This window comes from Chelonia mydas, chromosome 1 (assembly GCF_015237465.2).
Source record: "Chelonia mydas isolate rCheMyd1 chromosome 1, rCheMyd1.pri.v2, whole genome shotgun sequence".
Classification (NCBI taxonomy): domain Eukaryota; kingdom Metazoa; phylum Chordata; order Testudines; family Cheloniidae; genus Chelonia; species Chelonia mydas.
The window spans coordinates 314240159-314255930 of record NC_057849.1 but is presented as its reverse complement, the minus strand read 5'-3'; positions in this window follow the sequence as shown (position 1 = coordinate 314255930).

Below are 15772 nucleotides of genomic sequence, written 5' to 3'. Positions count from 1 at the left end.
AGATTGGACAAACGACCAGGGAAGGGTATAAAAATATTGCTCGGGGATGCAGGAATGAAATCAGGAAGGCCAAATCACACCTGGAGTTGCAGATAGCAAGAGATGTTAAGAATAACAAGAAGGGTTTCTTCAGGTATGTTAGCAACAAGAAGAAAGTCAAGGAAAGTGTGGGCCCCTTACTGAATGATGGAGGCAACCTAGTGACAGAGGATGTGGAAAAAGCTAATGTACTCAATGCTTTTTTTGCCTCTGTCTTCACGAACAAGGTCAGGTCCCAGACTACTGCACTGGGCAGCACAGCACGGGGAGGAGGTGACCAGCCTTCTGTGGAGAAAGAAGTGGTTCGGGACTACTTAGAAAAGCTGGACGAGCACAAGTCCATGGGGCCGGATGCGCTGCATCCGAGAGTGCTAAAGGAGTTGGCGGATGTGATTGCAGAGCCATTGGCCATTATCTTTGAAAACTCATGGTGATCGTGGGAGGTCCCGGACGACTGGAAAAAGGCTAATGTAGTGCCCATCTTTAAAAAAGGGAAGAAGGAGGATCCTGGGAACTACAGGCCAGTCAGCCTCATCTCAGTCCCTGGAAAAATCATGGAGCAGGTCCTCAAGAAATCAGTTCTGAAGCACTTAGAGGAGAGGAAAGTGATCAGGAACAGTCAGCATGGATTCACCAAGGGCAAGTCATGCCTGACTAATCTAATTGCCATCTATGATGAGATAACTGGCTCTGTGGATGGTGGGAAAGTGGTGGATGTGTTGTTCCTTGACTTTAGCAAAGTTTTTGACACGGTCTCCCACAGTATTCTTGCCAGCAAGTTAAAGAAGTATGGGCTGGATGAATGGACTATAAGGTGGATAGAAAGTTGGCTAGATTGTCGGGCTCGACGGGTAGTGTTCAATGGCTCCATGTCTAGTTGGCAGCCGGTATCAAGTGGAGTGCCCCAAGGGTCGGTCCTGGGGCCGGTTTTGTTCAATATCTTCCTAAATGATCTGGAGGATGGTGTGGATTGCACCCTCAGCAAGTTTGCAGATGACACTAAACTGGGAGGAGAGGTAGATACGCTGGAGGTTAGGGATAGGATACAGAGGGCCCTCGACAAATTAGAGGATTGGGCCAAAAGAAATCTGATGAGGTTCAACAAGGACAAGTGCAGAGTCCTGCACTTAGGATGGAAGAACCCCATGCACCGCTACAGAGTAGGGACCGAATGGCTCGGCAGCAGTTCTGCAGAAAAGGACCTAGGAGTTATAGTGGATGAGAAGCTGGATATGAGTCAACAGTGTGCCCTTGTTGCCAAGAAGGCCAATGACATTTTGGGATGTATAAGTAGGGGCATTACCAGCAGATCGAGGGACGTGATCGTTCCCCTCTATTCGACATTGGTGAGGCCTCATCTGGAGTACTGTGTCCAGTTTTGGGCCCCACACTACAAGAAGGATGTGGAACAACTGGAGAGAGTCCAGCGGAGGGCATCAAAAATGATTAGGGGACTGGAACACATGACTTATGAGGAGAGGCTGAGGGAACTGGGATTGTTTAGTCTGCAGAAGAGAAGACTGAGGGGGGATTTGATAGCTGCTTTCAACTACCTGAAAGGGGGTTCCAAAGAGGGTGGATCTAGACTGTTCTCAGTGGTAGCTGATGACAGAACAAGGAGTAATGGTCTCAAGTTGCAGTGGGGGAGGTTTAGGTTGGATATTAGGAAAAACTTTTTCACTAGGAGGGTGGTGAAACACTGGAATGCGTTACCTAGGGAGGTGGTGGAATCTCCTTCCTTAGATATTTTTACGGTCAGGCTTGACAAAGCCCTAGCTGGGATGATTTAGTTGGGGATTGGTCCTGCTTTGAGCAGGGAGTTGGACTAGATGACCTTCTGAGGTCCCTTCCAACCCTGATATTCTATGATTCTATGATTCTTACTGCTTAGAAGGGTGATGTATTGTTACGTAAAGGGGTTGCACCTCAATACGTCAGGAGTGTTATGTAACTTGTTTGTACCTGTGTATAAGGATACATCTCTGGGGCGGTGTCTTGTGTCCGGCCTAGGGGGGCAGTGGAAAGTCCCGCCACTGACTGAGGTGAGTCCATTGCCAGGGGGCACATATTCGTAGTATGTCCTGTAGAGTCTATAGGAAACTATTACTGGCCGATGTTCCTTCGTACCTTACTAGAGTCTGTGGTCATTGCGAGTTCTCTCGGGGTCTGCTGTGTCAGTTATCTGCGCAGAGCTGGGACAGCACACAGAGGGAACACACACACAGCTGACTGTTATCATCATCGAACAAGAGCAGAGCACCACACCAGTAGCTGCTGACAACACCTGGCAGCACAGTTGGTGATGGGACTGTGGGCTAGTTGGATCAGGTCCGGCAAAGCTCAGACCAGAAGATGACCCCCAAGCCTTCCTTTGAACATTTGAGAGGGTGGAAAAAGCAGCTGACTGGGAGAGGTTGACTTGAGTGGCCCACATTGCACAGTTCCTGAAAGGACTAAGGAAGGTGGCTTATCAGGCAAACTCCTATCTGGTGGTGAAGGCAGCCATCCTGCACCAATTAGGGCTGACTCCTGAGGCATACAGACACCTGATTTGGGTAGAACCATTCACGTGAGGGGCATAACTATGAGTAGCAGCCTAGAAATTATGGGACCTCGACAAGGTGGCTCTGTTCTGAGACCAACTCAATGTACAAAGTCTTGGATCAGATTATTTTGGGTCTGTTCCTGAAGGTTCTACCTTGCAGAGCACAGAGCTGGGTAATGTGCTTTGAGCCCTCCTCAGTGAGGGAAGCTGTGAAAAAAGATGATGCCTTTCTTTATGTCAAAGGAGATGAGAAGTGGGGGCAGTGTGGTGAACTGAGGAGAACTCACCTCGGATGATCCAGGGAAGCTGTCAAGAGGGAAAGACCTTGAGTGGCCAAAACTCAGGAGACACACAGGACCTACAAGGGACCTGGGCAGCCCTGCAATTAAAAGAATACTTATGTGCGGGACCGGGGGGGCCCATGGTTTACTTCAGGTGTGGACAGTCTGGGCATATTAAAAGGAATTGCCTAGTTATGGAATGTGATTACCCAAAAAGGGGGCCAGGGTGGGAAACCGGACTCCAGTGTAGCTCCCCTCTTAATGGCTGACTAACTTACAAGGTAACTGGAGTCAGGAGAAAGTGAATTACAGAACCCCAAGTTTGAGAAAGAACAACTTGCCACAGATCTCCAGTTCACCGAGGAAGAAAGAGAACATTTACTCCTCATGGTTCATGAACTTGAGACTGAAGTACAGTCTCTGCATGCAGAGATGGAAAAGCCTAGACATGCAGCAGCCCCAAAGTCATAGGAGCATAAGAACGGCCATGCTGGGTAAGACCAAAGGTCCATCTAGCCCAGTATCGACAATAGCCAATACCAGATTCCCCAGAGGGAATGAACAGAACAGGTAATCATCAAGTGATCCATCCCCTGTTGCCCATTTCCAGCTTCTGGCAAACAGAGTCTAGGGATGGATCATCCCTGCCTATCCTGGCTAATAGCCATTGATGGACCTATCCTCCATGAACTTATCTAGTTCTTTTTTGAACCCTGTTGTAGTCTTGGCTTTTACAACATCTTCTGGCAAGGAGTTCCACAGGTTGACTGCATTGTGTGAAAAAATACTTCCTTTTGTTTGTTTTAAATCTGCTGCTGTTAATTTCATTTGGTGACCCCTAGTTCTTGTTTTATGAGAAGGAGTAAATAACACTTCCTTATTTACTTTCTCTACACCAGTCATGATTTTATAGATTTCTATTATATCCCCCCATAGATGTTTCTTTTCCAAGCTTAAAAGTCCCAGTCTTATTAATCTGTCCTTGTACGGCAGCCATTCCATACCCCTAATAATTTTTGTTTCCCTTTTCTGAACCTTTTCCAATTCCAATATATCTTTTTTGAGATGGGGCGACCACATCTGCATGCATTATTCAAGATGGGGGCATACCGTGGATTTACATAGAGGCAATATGATATTTTCTGTCTTATTATCTAACACTTTCTTAATGATTCCCAACATTCTGTTCACTTTTTTTTTTACTGTGGCTGCACATAGAGTGGATCTCTTCAGAGAATTATCCACAATGACTCCAAGATCTCTTTCTTGAGTGGTAACAGCTAATTTAGACCCCACCATTTTGTATGCATGGTTGGGATTATGTTTCCCAATGTGCATTACTTTGCATTTATCAACAATTAATTTCATCTGCCATTTTGTTGCCCAGTCACTCAGTTTTGAGAGAACCTTTTGTAGCTCTTTGCAGTCTGCCTGGGATTTAACTATCTAAGTGGAGGAGATGAAGATAAGAGAGTGTATGAATGGATCAATGAACCTGAGTATGTGACCCTGCCCCACTACAGGGTGACTAGGACCAGGAATTTGTGCTTGGGGAGACTTTGCTGTAATCTGTAGGACTCGGAGAACACTCTGTGACCAGGCAGAACTCATTGAAATTATGGTTGAAATGTTGTTGTTGTTATGTTAAACCACTGAGGGGAATATTTTGGTTAGTTTAAGAAAATAATTTGGAGCCCTGGTGTGTTGTAATGAATGTTGTTGCAGACTATTGGACCAGAAATGTATTTGTTTTCCCTCAGAAGGGTGAAAATAGCCCTGGGGGCCATATCATAAGAAGGAATTTTTTGTTTTGTTTTTCTCCTGGAAAAGGGTTGGGGGTATGTCACAGGGTAGCTGGTTCCTGTGAATAGACTAACGATAGCTCTCCTGGACCGGAACAAGTAAATCCAATCCAGCCAATTAAAGAAGACTGGGCTATACCTGGCCTATAAAAGGCTGCTAGTGGGCATATGGAGATTATTGATTGAGACAGGCTGTATCTGAGGAGGGAAAGCCACAGTGGATGGAAAAAAAACTCCAGGTTGTGGTTCCCCTGGAGTAAAGGGGGATTTCCTTAGACTGACATGGAATGGTATAATGAGAAGAAAAGTGTGGACTGATGATCATGTCGCTCCTTTACAAATGTCTGTGGTAAGTACTTGTGCCAAAAAGGCTGCCAAAGTTGCCTGAGTTTTAGCAGAATGTGCCAGTACTCTAACTGGCATGGTTATATTAGCTAACTGGTAGCATAAACAAATGCATGAAGTGATCCAAGATGAGATTCTCTGAGTGGAAATTAGTTTGCCCTTAGCTCTATTCACAACTACAACAAACAACTGTGTGGAGGATCTAAAGATCAAAGTATGCTTTTGATAGAAAACTAAAGCCCTTCTCATATACAACTAATGTAGTCTCTCTTCATCTTTATGTGCATAGGGTTTCAGGAAGAACGTTGGCAAATAGATTACTTGGTTAACATGAAAATTAGAGACTACCTTTGTGAGAAATTTTGGGTGAGGGTGGAGATAAACTTTATCCTTATTGAAAACTGTGTAGGGAGGCTCTGACACTAGGGCTCTCAACTTGCCCACACTTGAGGCTGAGGTAATACAACTAAAATACAACCTTCTTGGGAGAAGTGGAGCATAAAGCAAATTGCAAGGAGTTCAAGTGGTGGTCCCGTCAACTTTGCAAGGATCAAGATCAGATCCTAAGGAAGGATAGGAACTTACACATGTGTGGAACAATCTGACCAAGCCCTTTAGCAATCTGGTAACAATAGGTTGGAGAAAAGGTACCTACTATACATTAAGGTATGGAAGGCTGAGATACTTGCCAGATGTACTCTTATAGAGCTAATTGCCAAACTCTATTTGAGGTACAGAAGATAGTCCAGTAAAAGGTTCAAAGATGCCTTTCTGAGAGGAACAAATGGAGAAGCACTTCCATTTAGCCAGGTAAGTGTCCCTAGTTGAGGGTTTTCCACTATTCAGAGCAGTTTCTGAACATCCTTAGAACAGTATCTCTCCAAGGACATTTACCATGAAGAATCCACACTGTCAGGAGGATCACAGTTGGGATGGAACAAGTGGCCTTTGTCCTGAGAAATCATATCTCTATCCAGTGATAAAGACATCAGAGGCTTGACTAACAAAATTAGTAGTACCCGTGTTGTCTGGGCCATGCTGGTGCTATAAGGAGGAGGCAAACATGGTCTTGTTTGACTTTGAACAAGAATCTTGGCAGCATGGGAATTGGAGGGAAGGCATGTAGGAGGATAGTAGAAAAAAACTCACAGGGGCATTTTCTGTTGGACTTTGTTGCAAACAGGTCAATTTGGGGAGTCTGGAAGATAGATCTGGCAATGTCAGGGCATAAGGACCACGCATGGTCATCCGAATAGGTTCTGCTCTGTTCATTCACCAACGTCTTCTGCTTCCCTGGAATGTAAGGCTATCTGAGATGAATTGAACTGATTATGCAAAGGTTCCAGAAGTGAACTGCCTCCTAGCATAACTGGGTCAACTGCGCTCCTCCCTGTCTGTTTATGTAAAACATAGTCTCAGATTATGCTACTATATGTGAGAGGAAAGCTGAACAGGTTAGTAGTAATACAGCTCTTAACCCACCAATCCGATGTTATGTGGGCCCAGCAATTTAGAAAGTGGAACAAATGATTTGTAAACAAAAAAGTGGGAAACAGATGAAAGTACAGTAATTGGTATATTGCCTTTGACCAACATAGCAAATGTCTGTTTGGACAAGGTGGCAGGGTGGGATGAGCCCACTGATGCTGAAGAGGGGGGCACTATATGTCATCTCCTATAACCCCTGCCCTTTCTCCTCAGAGGATCTTAAGACTGGGGAGCAAAACCCTGCTGTCTGTATGGCAGTTGAGGACAGAACTGTTTCCTCTTTGTTACCAGAGTATAAATTCCAAGAAATTTTAATGGTACCCTGGAATCCCTTAGGCTAGAATAATAGAATAACAGGGTTAGAAGGGACGCAAGGGACTAGTTTAACACTCTCTCAAGATACAGGACTTATTGTGTCTAAATAATCCAAGAGAGATGGCTATCCATCCTCCTTTTGAAAACCTTCAGTGAAGGAGCTTCCACAACCTCTGTAGGCAGTCTGTTCTATTGTCCTATTGTTCTTACAGTTAGGAAGCTTTTCCTGAGATTTAATAAATATCTGCTATGCTGTAGTTTGAACCCATTACTTCTTGTCCTTGTACTTACTTTGTAGCAAGAGAGAACAACTTTTCTCCATCTTTTTTATGGAAGTCTTTCAAGTATTTGAAGACTGCTATCACGTCCACCCTTAATCTTCTCTTTTCCAAACTGAACATATCCAGTTCCTTTAGTCTTTTCTCCTATGGCTTGCATTCCATCTCTTTGATTATCTCAGTTGCCGCCTGTGGATCTTTTCCAGTTTCTCTACATTTTTTCTGTACATTCTCTACATTGGTGACCAAAACTGAACAGTGTACTCCAGCCTACGCAGCACCAAGTAGAGTGGTACTATCACCTCCCATGATTTGCATCCTATTCCTCTGTTAATGAAACCTAAAATTGCATTTGCTTTTTTTGCAACAGCATCACATTGCTGACTCATGCTGAGACTGTGATCCACCACAACTCCCAGATCCTTCTCAGCAATGCTGCTGCCAACCCAGTTATCTCCCATTTTGTAGTTGTGTATTTGGTTTTTCTTCCCTAAGTGTAGCACCTTACATTTGTCATTGTTGAATTTCATTTTGTTCTCTATAGCCCTGTTTTCCAAATTATCAAGATCCCTCTGAATTTTAGCTCAGTGTTGGCAACCCCCCATATCGCTTTGTTTCATCTGCAGATTTGATCAGTATGTTCTCTATTCCTATATCCAGGTCGTTAATAAAGATGCTAAACAACACCAGACCCAGAACAGATCCCTTCAGAACCCCACTTGATACCTCCTTCAAATCTGAATACATTCCATTAATAGTTATTCTTTGTTTGTGGCTGTTTAACCAATTATGTACCCATTTAATGGTAGTTTCACCAAGCCATTTCTTGAGCTTACCTATCAGAATGTCATATGGGAGTGTATCAAAAGCCTTGCTGAAGCCTATTGTCTGTCTTATCCAAAAACAAAGAGGAACCTTCTTCTGGACTTCTGGGGGGAGCCCAGATGACTGTCACCATGCAGATCCCCACAACAGCCTCGACTGGTGATGAGGAAGAGGACATCACAGGATTCTGATGTGGTGGCTGTTCCATGACTTGTGGTGGGGAAGCTTCCAGAGTGACTTCTGGCTGCTTGGTACCAATCTAGGTACCCGGTACTAGAGAATGATGATCTCAGCATTGATGACCCCAGAGCAGTCTCAATGATAAGAAACAAGATGGTTGTGGGGCGGTCTAGCAGAAGGACGGACACCCCACGGTGTCTAGAATGGTTACTGAGATGGGCCTGGGACCCATCCTTGACCAGGCCATTGCTCCTTAGTAGGAGGCAAATGCTGTGATTGTTGCATGACCCATGGTTCCTCAGTCTCTGAGGTAGGACACACTTCTGAGTCCAAACAGAAAGAATCTGAAACATCTGACAACATGAACTGGTTGGGACTGGGATGGGTAGCCTAAGCCCAGGGATGGCTGTACTGGGGATATTATCAGAGGCTTTTCTTTCTACTTCACTGGCCTTTGTGGAAGCTTGGGAGGTAACAGTACTGTGGGTTATTAACATAGTGTGGTAGGTGCAGCAGTACCAACTATATGAGTACCAACTATATCAGTACCAACTATAAGTCTTCTTGTACAACTACCGATACTTGTACCGAGAGGCTAAGCAGGTCCCTTGCAGCTGCATACACCAGCAGAGTGCTTGGGAGCAGCAATGAGTGACGGCTCTGCAGCAGAGATCTTTCAAGGAATGCCCTTGATGGATCTGGCAGAGGCCCCAGAGACAGCAATCCTTCTTAGGTGAAGAGTGCTCCATCAAGAGACTCTCCCCTCAATGTCTTGTAGAGTGTCTGCCTCAAATGGTTTCGGCACTGACGCACCAAAGACAGGTACTGAGCCTGAGGAGGATCTAAGACTTTTCTTTGGTACCAAAAAATGGGATCGAGGAGATCCAGACATCTTCAGTGTGCTCTATACTGAAGCCGATTAACTTGGCGCACTCTCTGTGTGAGACTATCTCATGGAGGGTGAAGTGCTGTCCCCATGAGTAAACATTTGAGCCTCACCAGTCTATCTTACTTTGAGCAGGGCTTAAATCCCTTATAAATGTGACATATTTCACTTATGCGGGATTCTCCCAAATGTTTCAAGTCGGTCAGGTGTTGGTCACTGACCAGCGCTGGTTTAGTGCAAGTCCAGCAGCACTTAAAACCTGGTGAGGGGGGCATTGATCTGTTACCAACCCCACTGAAAGATGAGAAACTGGTACCCAAAAGATCTAAGACTAAAATCTATCACTAAAACTAACTTAAACATAACTGACAAACTAATTCCTAACAATAACAGGATATATACACAAAGGGATCAGGGGAAGTACTTATGACAACAAGTTTGAGATTGCTCTGACAAGCGTCACTGCCAGTAAGAAGGGACTGGGCGGGGTTGGGATGACTGTGCCCTCTTATACCAGCACAGAGATTGCTTGAGGGAAAAAGTTCTCTGACAATTGTGCATGAGGTACACGCACACCTACAGTGGAATGGACGTGTGCAAGCATTCGAAGAAGAACTCCAAGTTCTGTATGGCAATGAATGCTTTGTGAACAGATGACAACAATTAGTGAGTGCTCAACTTGTTATTTTCCGTATTACTCATTCATGAAAAATTATTGAATTTTCCAGTAATAAAGAAAATAAGTCCTTAAACTGCATTATATAGGTTTCATATAATTTCAGGGTTGTTGAAGTTTGAAGCCCTTTCTGTTGGTAGTTTTAATTTGAAGTGCCTGCAGGCTACAGATGTGCTGATCTTTATTTAACATGGCATTTTGCATGGGCAAATGATGCAATATATAGTTCAGACATGTGCCCAAATTTATCCCTGATGTAACCTCATTGTCTTTAATGGAATACAAGAAGATTTATTTGGCCCAGAAAGCTTAGTGGAAAGAAGTGAAAAAACATCCTATCTTACCCACACCGTTCTGTTGCACAGTTGAGGGCACATTATCAACTCTTATATACCTACTACAGTGTGATCTGCCAGATTTTGCATTAGTCCATAAATTCTTGGATAGACCACACACACTAGCCACTACTACAATTCTTTTGTGTGAGTGATGCAAAGGGATTATGATGTGGACATTGTTCTCACAGAGGTAAAGAGAATATCAAATCCACAATGGTGAATTTCTTGTTTATTTTATTTATTGGGCAACAGTTTATATGAATATACATGTCATCCACTGTGTCTATAATTCCATTCTCTCTTTAAGATCCAGATAAACCAGCTCTAGCGTCAAAGCTAATGCAGCATGTTCAAAGTTTCAGAGGCTTTTTAATTACGTTTTTGCCTTTAGTTTTTCCAATTACTTATTTACCCTTTCTACTCCTCTTCCTTGTCCAACTGCAATCAAATCTAACAGGGGCACCGTTTAAAATTGAAACACTTTCTAGGAGTAAAGCTTAACAAAGGATTGGAGAACATGGCTAAAGATAATTGAAGAGTTGTTATACAAAACATCAGAGAAGACCTCCAGAGATGGGAAAACTCTCCACTACACCTGTGGTGTAGGGTAAATGTAATTAAAATTATTTCTGCTCTGCAGTTTAATTACTTATCATGAACAATTCTAATAAATATCCCCAGAGACTACTTCATTACTTCATAAATCTGGAATGGAAAAAAAAATCACCCTATCTATGGCAAAACTAAAATCCCAGAATGAAACTAAAGAAATGATAGTCCCTGTGAACTGTGACTGTTTGCAATATGCCCAACCTGGAATTACCGGTATATCAAACAGATATTAACACTACTTCAATTAATATACTAAATTACTCAGAGGAGGAATAAATGCTATAGGTCAGAAGAGAGCAAACTAATCCTAAACTAGTGGGAAAATACCTGTTAAAATCACCAAGGGCTGAACTCTGCAAGTTGCTGAGCACTACATGAGGGGTTCTGAGTGCCCTGAACCACCAGTGGGATTTCCCATGTGACGCAGTACTATTTGTGTATTTAGGAGTTACATAACTGTCCTCATGAATCAAAGAAACATCTAGGAACATGTGAATGGGGTATATTCATTCAGAAGGAGAGAAGGCAAAATAATATGCAATATTGGCATTAATAAAAAAACAGGAAGGAATTTTATGAGTCAAATAGTTATTTAAATGTATGTAAATATATATCCAAATAACTATTTGACTCATTAGTAGAGGTAGAGTAGGGCTGTCAAGCAATTAAAAAAATAATAATCACGATTAATCACAATGTTAACCAATAATAGAATACCATTTATTTAAATATTTTTGGATGTTTTCTACATTTTCAAATATATAGATTTCAATTACAACACACAATACAAAGTATAGAGTGCTCACTTTATATTTATTTTTGATTAAAATATTTGTGCTGTAAAAAACAAAACATATTTTTCAATTCACCTCATACAAGTACTGTAATGCAATCCGTTTAGCATGAAAGTTGAATTTACAAATGTAGAATTATGTACAAAAAATAACTACATTCGAAAATAAAATAATGTAAAACTTTAGAGTCTACAAGTCCACTCAGTCCTACTTCTTGTTCCGCCAGTCACTCAGACAAACAAGTTTGTTTACATTTGCAGGAGATAATGCTGATGCTTCTTGTTTACAATGTCACCTGAAAGTGACAACAGGTGCTCTCATGGTATTGTTGTAGCTGATGTTGCAAAATATTTACATGCCAGATGTGCTAAACATTCATATGTTCCTTCATCTTCAACTACCATTCTAGAGGACATGCGTCCATGCTGATGATGGGTTCTGCTCAATAATGATTCAAAGCAGTGCAGACCAACGCATGTTCACTTTCATCATCAGAGTCAGATGCCACCAGCAGAAAGTCGTTTTTCTTTTTTGATGGTTCTGTAGTTTCCGCATTGGAGTGTTGCTCTTTTCAGACTTCTGAAAGCGTGCTCCACACCTTGTCCCTCTCAGATTTTAGAAGGCACATCAGATTCTTAAACCTTGGGTTGAGTGCTGTAGCTATCTTTAGAAATCTCACATTGGCACCTTCTTTGCATTTTGTCAAATCTGCTGTGAAAATATTCTTAAAATGAACAACAAGTGCTGGGTCATCATCCGAGACTGCTATAATATGAAATACACGGCAGAATGCAGGTAAAACAGAGCAGGAGACATACTATTCTCCCCCAGGGAGTTCAGTCAAAATTTAATTAAGGCATTATTTTTTTAATGAGCATCATCAGCATGGAAGCATGTCCTTTGGAATAGTAGCTGAATCATGAAGGGGCATACAAATGTTTAGCATATCTGGCATGTAAATACCTTGCAATGCCAGCTACAAAAGTGCCATGTGAATGCCTTTTTTCACTTTCAGGTGACATTGTAAATAAGAACCCGGCAGTATTATCTCCCATAAAGTAGACAAACTTGTTTGTCTTAGCAATTGGCTGAATAAGAAGTAGGACTGAGTGGACTTGTAGGCTTTAAAGTTTTACATTGTTTTCTTTTGGAGTGCAGTTACATAACAAAAAAACCCTACATTTGTAAGTTGCACTTTCATGATAAAGAGATTGTATTATGGTACTTGTGTGAGTAATTGAAAAATACTATTTCTTTTGTTTTGCATTTTTTTGCAATGCAAATATTTGTAATAAAAATAACAATATGAAGTGAGCACTCTACACTTTGTATTCTGTGTTGTAATTTAAATCAATGTATTTAAAAATGTAGAAAAACATCCAAAAATAGTTAATACATTTCAATTGGTATTCTATTGTTTAACAGTGCAATTAAAACTGTGATTAATGATGATTAATTTTTTGAGTTAATCATGTGAGTTAGCTGCAATTAATCGACAGCCCTAAAAATACGACAAAAAGATTTAGAAGAACCATGGACTTCGACATATCAAGCCAAATCAGGCTTCCAAAAATGACCTGCTAACAAAGCTGAAGAACTAGCAAACACCAAGTCTTGAGCATATTCAGTTTTGTTCTAGACTATAATGCCCAATTGTCCATGCTCCATCAGGAAACATGTAAAGTTCTTTAAATTTCAGGTTGGTGAAGTTTCTAGGAGGAAATTCTCCAGCGAAGCATGGAGAGACAATCTATGTCTCTGATGCTACTATTTTCCATCTTCTATTAAAGTTCCCTGTTCAGTGTTAGAAGAAAGTGACTGTGGGCTTCTTTAGTATTGTCACATGACACAGATAAACCGAAAATCACAGTGAGCTAGATTTAAGTATTCAGGGGAAGAATGGCATGAGAGATAGAATACAAGTTTTCTATCCAAGATACAAAATGAATGAGTGCAATTCATGGTTATAATGAATCCCTATATGTCATAAAAATAAAGGGAAAGGTAACCACCTTTCTGTATACAGAACTATAAAATCCCTCCTGGCCAGAGGCAAATCCCTTTCACCTGTAAAGGGTTAAGAAGCTAAGATAACCTCGCTGGCACCTGACCAAAATGACCAATGAGGAGACAAGATACTTTCAAAGCTGGAGGGGGGGGGGTGAGGGGACGGAAAAAGGGTCTGTCTGTCTGTGTGATGCTTTTGACAGGAACAGATCAGGAATGCAGTCTCAGAAACTCTGTTAAGTTAGTAAGTAATCTAGCAAGAAATGTGTTAGATTTCCTTTTGTTTAATGGCTGGTAAAATACACTGTGCTGAATGGAATGTATATTCCTATTTTTTTGTCTTTTTGTAACTTAAGGTTTTGCCTAGACGGATGCTCTATGTTTTGAATCTGATTACCCTGTAAGGTATTTACCATCCTGATTTTACAGAGGTGATTCTCTTATCTTTTCTTTAATTAAAATTCTTCTTTTAGGAACCAGATTGCTTTTTCATTGTTCTTAAGATCCAAGGGTTTGGGTCTGTGTTCACCTGTACAAATTGGTGAGGATTTTTATCAAGCCTTCCCCAGGAAAGGGGGTGTAGGGCTTGGGGGGGGGGATATTTTGGGGGAAGGCATCTCCAAGTGGGCTCTTTCCCTGTTCTTTGTTTAACACGCTTAGTGGTGGCAGCATAGGGTTCAAGGCCAAGGCAAAGTTTGTACCATGGGGAAGATTTTAACCTAAGCTGGTAAAAATAAGCTTAGGCTGTCTTTCATGCAGGTCCCCACATCTGTACCCTAGAGTTCATTGTGGGGGAGGAACCTTGACACCATATGAAGTTGATATGCAGGATAACAACCTATGCTGAAGATGCTTGAATGAAAGAAGCCACTTCAGACATATTCTGGACATGGAACAGTTTAAACTAGTCTAAGGATACTGTTCTAATATGTAATAAATACAGTAAATTATCAAAGGAAAGAGTCACCACAACTACTTTCTCCAAGACTATGCAAAATTAGGAGACACTCCTTATGGGAAAGCCAAATGGATTTCATTACATTTAATAGTGGCAAAACCATAATTTTAAAGTACTGAAAAGATCTCAGAACTGTCTATACTGGCATGATTTCACCTCACCAAAGGTTCTGTGATATTTCTGAATATTTTGGCTAACAGCATAGACAAAATAAAATTATGGTCTCCTGCTCTTTTGTAATTGCTTTTGTGCTACAGCAGTAGAAACATGGCTGCTGTGTTTGTAACTCTGTCCTCTGTGGGTTTTTCTTTATTCAGCTAGATGAATTTGGTTTTTCCCTCATATGGATGACTGCTATATCTTTTCTTGTGTTATTCCTGGGACTCCGGATGGGTGGTTTGGACTGAAATTATTGGTGAGGGAGGTAGACTACAGGATCCTGGAGCTCTATATGGCCTCCTGAGAATATTTGATTTAGATTTTTCAGTTTATTGAACTACTGGTAGTTACTCTGTATTAGAGTTGGGGGTTCATATGATCTGTATTATGGGTAAGATCCTCAGCTGGTGTAAATCAGCATAGCTCCATTGACTTGAAATTCTGGTTAAATAGTATATTGGTATTATTTCTTCAATTGCAATTTATTTCTTTATATACTTTTTGGATGAGGTTTTCAAAGTAGATTAGATGTTTTCATTACCATGTCTATAGAAAGTACACAGGGCATTACAGATAGGCATTGTGGACTCAGAGCTACATGATATCTGAGGTAAGAACAATACCAGTTATAGCACAGAATTCACTCTTTTTAATAGGCAGTCTCCCTCTATATTTTTGCATCTGGGGGTCTATGAGCTCTGAGGAATGTGACAGAGGTTATTGGATGCTAATTCAACTTTTGCTGCTGGCTGTTCAGCCATTTATTCATAGGAGATAGAAAAACCCTGAGTCTCCTTCCATTTAGGAATGGGTATAATGGGCCTGAAAATCTGCAGCTGCGTACAAAAACTGCAGCATTACTTTGATAAAGCAAATAATGTCACACACCTATGGGACTAGATTCTTTGCTGCTTCTCGGAGGCACTGCACAGATATAGGGTGACCAGGTCAGAACACCCGGTCAAAAAGGGACCCTGGCAGCTCCAGTCAGTACCACCGACTCAGCCATTGAAAGTCCGGTGGGCAGTGCTGTGGGTCTAAGGCAGGCTAGTCCCTACCTGTCCTGTCTGGCACTGCGCTGTGCCCTGGAGCCGCCCAAGGTAAGCCCATGCCCCAACCCCAAGCCCCAATTCCCTGACCCAGGCCTGAGCCCCCCCAAACCCAGAGCATCCTCCTGCACCCCAAACCCCTTGTCCCCAGCCCAGAGCTTGCACCCCCCAGCCCAGAGCTCTCACCCCCCACAT